The 8,681-nt window shown below is 40.7% G+C and overlaps 1 long non-coding RNA gene across 1 annotated transcript in view; it reads left to right on the top strand.

The window, feature by feature from the left end:
• The first annotated feature begins 7,641 nt into the window (after positions 1–7,641).
• LOC138985604 (uncharacterized) overlaps positions 7,642–8,681 on the top strand; it is a 47,396-nt gene continuing 46,356 nt past the window's right edge. The window contains exon 1 of the long non-coding RNA XR_011462635.1: positions 7,642–7,990. This is a non-coding gene — a long non-coding RNA (uncharacterized lncRNA). The remainder of the gene's footprint in view (positions 7,991–8,681) is intronic.

The following is an 8,681-nucleotide window of genomic DNA, read 5'->3' as shown; positions in this document are numbered from 1 at the left end:
TAATGTTTGCTGTAGGCTTATCATATATGGCCTTTACTATGTTGAGGTAGGTTCCTTCTGTGCCCATTTTTGGAAGAGTTTAATCATAAATGGGTGCTGAATTTTGTCAAAGGCTTTTTCTGCATCTATTGAGACGATCATATGATTTTTATCTTTCAATCTGTTAATATGGTGCATCACATTGATTGATTTACATATATTGAAGAATACTTGCATTCTTGGAAGAAACCCAACTTGATCATGGTGTATGAGCTTTTTGACGTGTTGCTGAATTCTGTTTGCTAGAATTTTGTTGAAGATTTTTGCATCTATGTTCATCAGTGCTACCAGTCTGTAGTTTTCTTTTTGTGTGTGTTATCTTTGTCTAGTTTTGGTATCAGGGTGATGGTGGCCTTGTAGAATGAATTTGAAGGTGTTCCTTCTTCTGCAATTTTTTGAAAGAGTTTTAGAAGGATAGGCATTAGCTCTTCTCTAATGTTTGACAGAATTCTCCTATGAAGCCATCTGGTCCTGGGCTTTTGGTTTTTTAAGAGATTTTTTTTATCACAACTTCAATTTCAGCACTTGTAATTGGGTTGTTCATAATTTTTATTTCTTCCTTGTTCAGTCTTGGAAGATTGAACTTTTCTAAGAATCTGTCCATTTCTTCCAGGTTATCCATTTTATTGCCATATGGTTGTTCATAATAGTCTCATAAACCATTGTACTTCTGCATTGTCTGTTGTAACCTCTCCTTTTTCATTTCTAATTTTATTGATTTGATTCTTTTCTCTTTCTTTCTTGATGAGTCTGGCTAAAGGTTTTTCAGTTTTGCTTATCTTCTCAAAAGACCAGATTTTAGTTTTATTAATCTTTACTATTGTTTCTTTCATTTCTTTTTCATTTATTTCTGCTCAGATCTTTACGATTTCTTTCCTTCTACTAATTTTGAGGGGCTTTTTGTTCTTCTTTCTCCAGTTGCTTTAGGTGTAAAGTCAGGTTATCCGATATTTTTCTTGTTTCTTGAGGTAGGATTGTATTGCTATCAACTTCCCTCTTAGGACTGCTTTTGCTGTATCCCATAGGTTTTCAGTTTGTTGTGTTTTCATTGCCATTTGTCCCTAGAAAGTTTTTTATTTCCCTTTTGATTTCTTCAGTAACCTGTTGGTTATTTAGAAATGTGTTGTTTAATTTCCATGCTTTTGTGTTTCTTACAGTTTTTTTCTTATAATTGATATCTAGTCTCATAGTGTTGTGGTCGGAGAAGATACTTGATATGATTTCAATTTTCTTAAATTTACTGAGGTTTGATTTGTGACCCAAGATGTGGTCTATCCTGGAGAATGTTTCATGTGCACTTGAGAAGAAGGTGTATTCTTCTGCATTTGGATGGAATGTCCTGGAGATATCAATGAGATCCATCTCATTTAATGTATCATTTAAGACTTGTGTTTCCTTATTAATTTTCTGCTTTGATGATCTGTCTGTTGGTGTGAGTGGGGTGTTAAAGCCTCCTACTATTATTATGTTATGGTCAATTTCTCCTTTTATGTCTGTTAGTGTTTGTCTTGGAGAAGGAAATGGCAACCCACTCCAGTGTTCTTGCCTGGAGAATCCCAGGGACGGGGGAGCTTGGTGGGCTGCCGTCTATGGGGTCGCACAGAGTCGGACACAACTGAAGCGACTTAGCAGCAGCAGCAGCAGCAGCAGCAGTGTTTCTCTTATGTATTGAGGTGCTTCTATGTTGGATGCATAGATATTTATAATTGTTATGTCTTCCTCTTGGATTGATCCCTTGATCATTATGTAGTGTTCTTCCTTATTTCTTGTAAAATTCTTTATTTTAAGGTCTATTTTGTCTGCCATGAGAATTTCTACTCCAGCTTTCTTTTGCTTCCCATTTGCAAGGAATATATTTTTCCATCCTCTCACTATCAGTCTATATGTGTCTTTAGGTCTGAAGTGGGTTTCTTGTTTACGGCATATATATGGGTCTTGTTTTTGTATCCATTCAGCCAGTCTGTGTCTTTGGGTTGGAGCATTTAATTCATTTACATTTAATTATTGCTATATATGTTCCTATTGCCATTTTCTTAATTGTTTGGGGTTGATTTTGTAGATCTTTTTTCTTCTTTTGTATTTCTTGACTATATAAGTCCCTTTAACATTTGTTGTAAAACTGGTTTGGTGGTACTGAATTCTCTTAACTTTTGCTTGTCTGAAAAGCTTTTTATTTCTCCATCAATTTTGAATGAGATCTTTGCCACGTATAGTAGTCTTGGTTGTAGAATTTTCCCTTTCAGTACTTTAAATATATCCTGCCATTCCCTTCTGGCCTGCAGAGTTTCTGCTGAAAGGTCAACTGTTAAGCATATGGGGTTTCCCTTGTATGTTACTTCTTGCTTTTCGCTTGCTGCTTTTAATATTCTTTCTTTGTGTTTAGTTTTGTTAGTTTGATTAGTATGTGTCTTGGCATGTTTCTCCTTGGGTGTGTCCTGTATGGGACTCTTTGTGCTTCTTGGACTTGATTGACTATTTCCTTTTCCATGTTGGGGAAATTTTCAACTATAATCTCTTCAAAAATTTTCTCATACCCTTTCTTTTTCTCTTCTTCTTCTGGGACCCCTATAATTCAAATGTTGGTGTGTTTGATATTGTCTGAGAGGTCTCTGAGACTATCCTCAGTACTTATCATTCTTTTTATTTTATTCTGCCCATCAAGAGTTATTTCTACCATTTTATCTTCCAGCTCACTGATTTGTTCTTCTGCTTCAGGTATTCTGCTACTGATTCCTTCTAGAGTGTTTTTAATTTCAGTAATTGTGTTGTTTGTGTCTGCATGTTTATTCTTTAATTCTTCTAAGTCTTTCTTAATTGATTCTTGCATTTTCTCCATTTTGTCCTCAAGCTTTTTGATCATCTTTACTATCATTATTCTGAATTCTTTTTCAGGTAGTTTGCCTATTTCCTTCTCATTTATTTGGACTTCTGTGTTTCTAGTTTGTTCCTTCATTTGTGTAGTATTTCTCTGACTTTTCATTATTTTTTTTAATTATTGTGTTTGAGGTCTCCTTTTCCCAGTCTTCAAGGTTGAATTCTTTCTTCCTTTTGGTTTCTGCCCTCCTAAGGTTGGTCCAGTGGTTTATGTAAGCTTTGTATAGGGTGAGATTTGTGCTGAGTTTTTGTTTGCTTGTTTGTTTGTTTTTCCTCTGATGGGCAAGGCTGAGTGAGGTGGTAATCCTGTCTGCTGATGATTTGGTTTGTATTTTTGTTTTGTTTGTTGTTTAGATGAGGCATCTTGCACAGGTTACTACTGGTGGTTGGGTGATACGATGTCTTGTATTCAAGTGGTTGCCTTTCTGTGAGTTCTCACTATTTTATACTCCCTAGGCTTAGTTCTCTGGTAGTCTAGGATTGTGGAGTTAATGTTCCCATTCCAAAGGCTCAGGGCTTGGTCTCTGGTCAGGAGTGAACATTCCACAAATGTTTTGTTATGGCATTAAATGAGATTAAAACAAATATACAAAAACAAGAAACCAAAGATGAACCCCAGACAAATGGCAGTTACAAAATCAGGCAAATAATAATAAAGTAATGGAATATACACATATACATATACACCTATAAGCAAAGTCAAAACAGTCCAAAAAAAAGTACAATAGATTGACCCAGTGAACAAAAGAAACCAAAAATTATATTCACCTGTTAAGAACAAAACTAACTAAAGCACAAAATGGAAAACAAAGCTAAAGAAGGTGCCAAGTGGGGAATAAAGCAATGAAAACAAAACTAACAAATATGTTAAGAAGAAAGGAAAGAAAGAATAGATACGCAAAGTTAAATAGGGGTAGATGAAGGAGATTTATATGCATTAAAGATTAACTGCAAGGGGAAAAGAACAGTAGGAAAGGCAAACAAAGGAGTAAATGTAGAAAAAAATATCATAGGTTTAAAAAACTAAAAATTAAAATTACAAGAGAAAAAAATAACAGAAGAAGAAACAAAAAAGGAAAAGAAGAAAGAAAACTCCACAGAACTACAAAAGCCCAATGTAGAGGCAGAGGTTTATAACAATAATAAAGTGTGACTGAATATACATATATACATATACAGCCATAATCAAAATCAAAACAGTTCAACAAAAATAAAGTAGAATAGATTAAGCCATGAGCAAAGGAAACCAAAATTTATATTTACTAGCACAAAACTAACTAAAGCACAGACTGGAAAACAAAACTAAAGCCAGGTGCAAAGTGGGAAATAAAGCAATGAAAATAAAACTAACAAACATGTTAAGAGGAAAAGAAAGAAAGAAAGAACAGATACGCAAATTGCCAACATCCGCTGGATCATCGAAAAGGCAAGAGAGTTCCAGAAAAACACCTATTTCTGCCTTATTGACTACGCCAAAGCCTTTGACTGTGTGGATTACAATAAACTGTGGAAAATTCTGAAAGAGATGGGAATACCAGACCACCTGACCTGCCTCTTGAGAAACCTATATGCAGGTCAGGAAGCAACAGTTAGAACTGGACATGGAACAACAGACTGGTTCCAAATAGGAAAAGGAGTACGTCAAGGCTGTATATTGTCACCCTGCTTATTTAACTTCTATGCAGAGTACATCATGAGAAATGCTGGGCTGGAAGAAGCACAAGCTGGAATCAAGATTGCCGGGAGAAATATCAATAACCTCAGATATGCAGATGACACCACCCTTATGGCAGAAAGTGAAGAGGAACTAAAAAGCCTCTTGATGAAAGTGAACGTGGAGAGTGAACAAGTTGGCTTAAAGCTCAACATTCAGAAAACGAAGATCATGGCATCTGGTCCCACCACTTCATGGGAAATAGATGGGGAAACAGTGGAAACAATGTCAGACTTTATTTTTGGGGGCTCCAAAATCACTGCAGATGGTGACTGCAGCCATGAAATTAAAAGACGCTTACTCCTTGGAAGGAAAGTTATGACCAACCTAGATACCATATTCAAAAGCAGAGACATTATTTTGCCAAAAAAGGACACGACTGAAGTGACTTAGCAGCAGCAGCAGCAGTCAAGGCCATGGTTTTTCCAGTGGTCATGTATGGATGTGAGAGTTGGACTGTGAAGAAGGCTGAGCACCGAAGAATTGACGCTTTTGAACTGTGGTGTTGGAGAAGACTCTTGGGAGTCCCTTGGACTGCAAGGAGATCCAACCAGTCCATTCTGAAGGAGATTAGCCCTGGGATTTCTTTGGAAGGAATGATGCTAAAGCTGAAACTCCAGTACTTTGGCTACCTGATATGAAGAGTTGACTCACTGGAAAAGACTCTGATGCTGGGAGGGATTGGGGGCAGGAGGAGAAGGGGACGACAGAGGATGAGATGGCTGGATGGCATCACTGACTCAATGGACGTGAGTCTCAGTGAACTCCGGAGGTTGGTGATGGACAGCGAGGCCTGGTGTGCTGCAATTCATGGGGTTGCAAAGAGTTGGACACGACTGAGTGACTGAACTGAACTGATGAAGATTAACATTAAAGATTAACTGCAAGGGGGAAAGAACAGCAGGAAAAGTAAACAAAGGAATAAATATAGAAAAAATAATAATAGGTTTAAAAAATTAAAATTAAAAAAGAGAGAGAGAAAAGAAAGAAAGAAAAAAAGGAAAACTCCACAGAACTGCAGAAGCCCAATGTAGAGGCAGAGATATAACAACAACAAAAAATGTGACTGAGGGGAAAAAAAGAAAACCTCAAAAACTTAATTGGATTTCATCAGTTCAGTCCCCACACGGCATGGCTTAGTTTCATTGAGTTAGACACTGCTGTGGTCCGTGTGATCAGATTGGCTAGTTTTCTGTGATTATGGTTTCAGTGTTTCTGCCCTCTGATGCCTCTCGCAACACCTACCATCTTACTTGGGTTTCTCTTACCTTGGACGTGGGGTATCTCTTCATGGCTGCTCCAGCAAAGTGCAGCCGCTGCTCCTTACCTTGGATGAGGGATCTCTCCTCACTGGCTGCCCCTCCTGACCTTGAACATGAAGTAGCTCCTCTTGGCCCTCCTGCGCCCACACAGCCACTGCTCCTTGGATGTGGGGTTGCTCCTCTCAGCTGCTGCCCCTATTGGATATGAAATCGGATTTCATAGTGCCAATAAATTCGACAACTACAACAGAGCAGGGCGGGGTGGGGGGGGAGGAGAAAAAAAAGAAAAGAAATCCAACAGAATCTACAGAACAAATCAAGACATAAGAATAATAGATGTTTTTCTTGAGTCACTGCTGTCAAAGTCCTTCCCTTCCTGGAATCACAGTCCACCTCACCTCCCTAGGATGCCCTCCAACACTGTTCTGATCTCTGGATCTGCTGTGGGGGCAGCTTAGATTCTAATCTGGTCCTACTCCTGTGTGTTCTTGCCTTCAGTGTCCACAGCTATCAGAACTAGTGTGTTTTCTTTTGTAGGAGCTCTCAATGACCTTTTATATATTCCATAGACACAGACTCTGCCTAGTTGATTATGTGGATTTAATCTGCAGCTTGTACAGCTGGTGGGGAGGTTTTGGGTCTTCTTCCTTAGCCACACTGCCCCTGGGTTTCAATTGTGGTTTTATTTCCACCTCTGCATGTGGGTCGTCCACTGGGGTTTGCTCCTAAGGCTGCCCTGGAGGACTTGGGTTTGCCCCTGTGAGGGCCAGGTGTGGAGGTGGTTGCAGGGGTTCTGGCAGCACCCGGTACTCAGGGGACTTGGCAGCTAGGGAAGCAGGAAATGTGGCGCTCTAGAAGGGTATGGCAACCAGCATTGGCCAATATGCTCCAGTATTCTTGCCTGGAGAACCGCACCCCCCCCCCCACCACCACCACCCCCTGACAGAGAAGCCTGGCAGGTAACAGTGTACAGGGTTGCAAAGAGTTGGACACTACCAAAGTGATCCTGCTCACATAGACACAAGACTTTTTTGCCTGTGGCAGCTCTGCCCCAGTGAGAGTTGAGCATGAAGGTGGGGCAGCTGCTTGGCTTGCGGGAACCCTGGCAGCACCAAGTGTGCAGGGACACGGACTGTCTCCACCACAGGAGTTATGGCCCTATCAGAGTCTTCTTTCCAGCCTCTTGTAGCTGCGATCAGAAGGCCTCTTTGGCTAGTCTTTCTCCATAGCTCCACCCACTCAGGTCCTTAGAGGGCTTCCTTGCCTGGGGTCCTTCTCTGCTGTTGGGTGCATCAGGCACATAGAGGGGACACCCTGCCTGGGGTCCTACTCTGTAGATTGGCACATCAGGCACTTAAAGGGGCACCCTGGGTGGGGTCCTACTCTGTAGTTCAGTACATCAGGCATTTGATGGGCCAGCCTCTCTACTGTTCAGCTGCAGATGTGGCAGTGTGGGAAGAGAGAGGATATGGTGATGGCTCCATCCACTATGCGTGACTCAGCAGTATCGCCTTGCTTCCGTGGCTGCCTGGCTTTCCTCCACAGGCATTTCCCACCACAGTCTCCTCCCTCACGTCCCCTTGATCTGTCTCTCCACAGTTAAGAGCAGCCCTCACCTTGGGATTGCTCCACACTCCCTAATCTCCAACTCCCAGTTGCTGTGCCTTCCAGGGAATCTGCATCCCTGTCTGGGGTATGTATGGCTGTGGCAAGGACTGTCTGATTCTCATTCCATTTGGGCTGCCACAGATCAGCTGTTTCGCTCTCAGCCTTGAATGTTTCTCCTCTGACTCAGACAATTGCCCCAATATGGGGATTGGCCCGCTGCTTCAGTTCCCCCACTGCCTGAGGGCAGGTCCAGTCCTACTAACACTCCTGTTTTTCCTCCTAGTTCCTTCACCCTACCTAGTTTTGCATGGTTCTATATATTCTTTTCCACTGGTCAGGTACTCCTGTCCACTCTCAGCTAGTGTTCTGCATGCACTTCTGTGTCTGAAGGTGTATTCCTGAAGTATCCAAGAGAGAGATGTACTCCACATCCACCTCATCCTCCACCATCTTGTTGTTGTTGTTTTTAAGAGAAAAGCAAGTCATCCACCATGTAAGTACATGTTTTTAATGTACTTCTCTGTTGTTCTTGTGGGTTTGTTATTAAAACAGAGCAAGTTGTATACACTGATATAATTTTAATGCTGTGTGGAGGCTGGACAATTTTTATTTTTCTAATAAACTGAAGCCTGGTGAGGTTCAGGACAGCGCTTCAAAAGCTGTAATGTGCATCCAAATCACCTGGGAGTCTTATTCACATGAAAGTTCTAGTTCAGTAGGTCTGGACTGGGCCTTAGAGTCTGTATTTTTCACAGGCTCCCAAGTGATGTTTATGCCGCTAGTCTAGAGACCACACTTTGAGAGTGAGGGTTTATAATGATCAAACCTACACAGTTAATGTGTGCCTCTTAGCATGAGGATCCAGTCTCTTCCTCTTCCTCTAGTTATCTTTCAAGTATACTTGATAATGGACTTTAATAAAGTGATCATAAAATGCATCATCCTGACTTTTTTTTTTTCCTTCAAGTAAAAGGGGGCACCATTAACAATTACCAGGGATAAGGCAGAACTGTCCAAGGCAAACAGGTACTTACAGGTACCCTGACTTGAGCAGAAATGGAGATTACCTTCCAATGAACAAATGATCAAACATTTATTTTAAATCTACTGGGAAGAAATGCAGTGCTTTCTCCAAGAGGAAGTCAATCTGGAATATTTTGCAGTTGCTAGTGATGTTTGGAAGG

Source organism: Bos mutus, chromosome 25, assembly GCF_027580195.1.
Source record: "Bos mutus isolate GX-2022 chromosome 25, NWIPB_WYAK_1.1, whole genome shotgun sequence".
Classification (NCBI taxonomy): domain Eukaryota; kingdom Metazoa; phylum Chordata; class Mammalia; order Artiodactyla; family Bovidae; genus Bos; species Bos mutus.
This window is presented reverse-complemented; position numbering and strand designations above follow the sequence as displayed.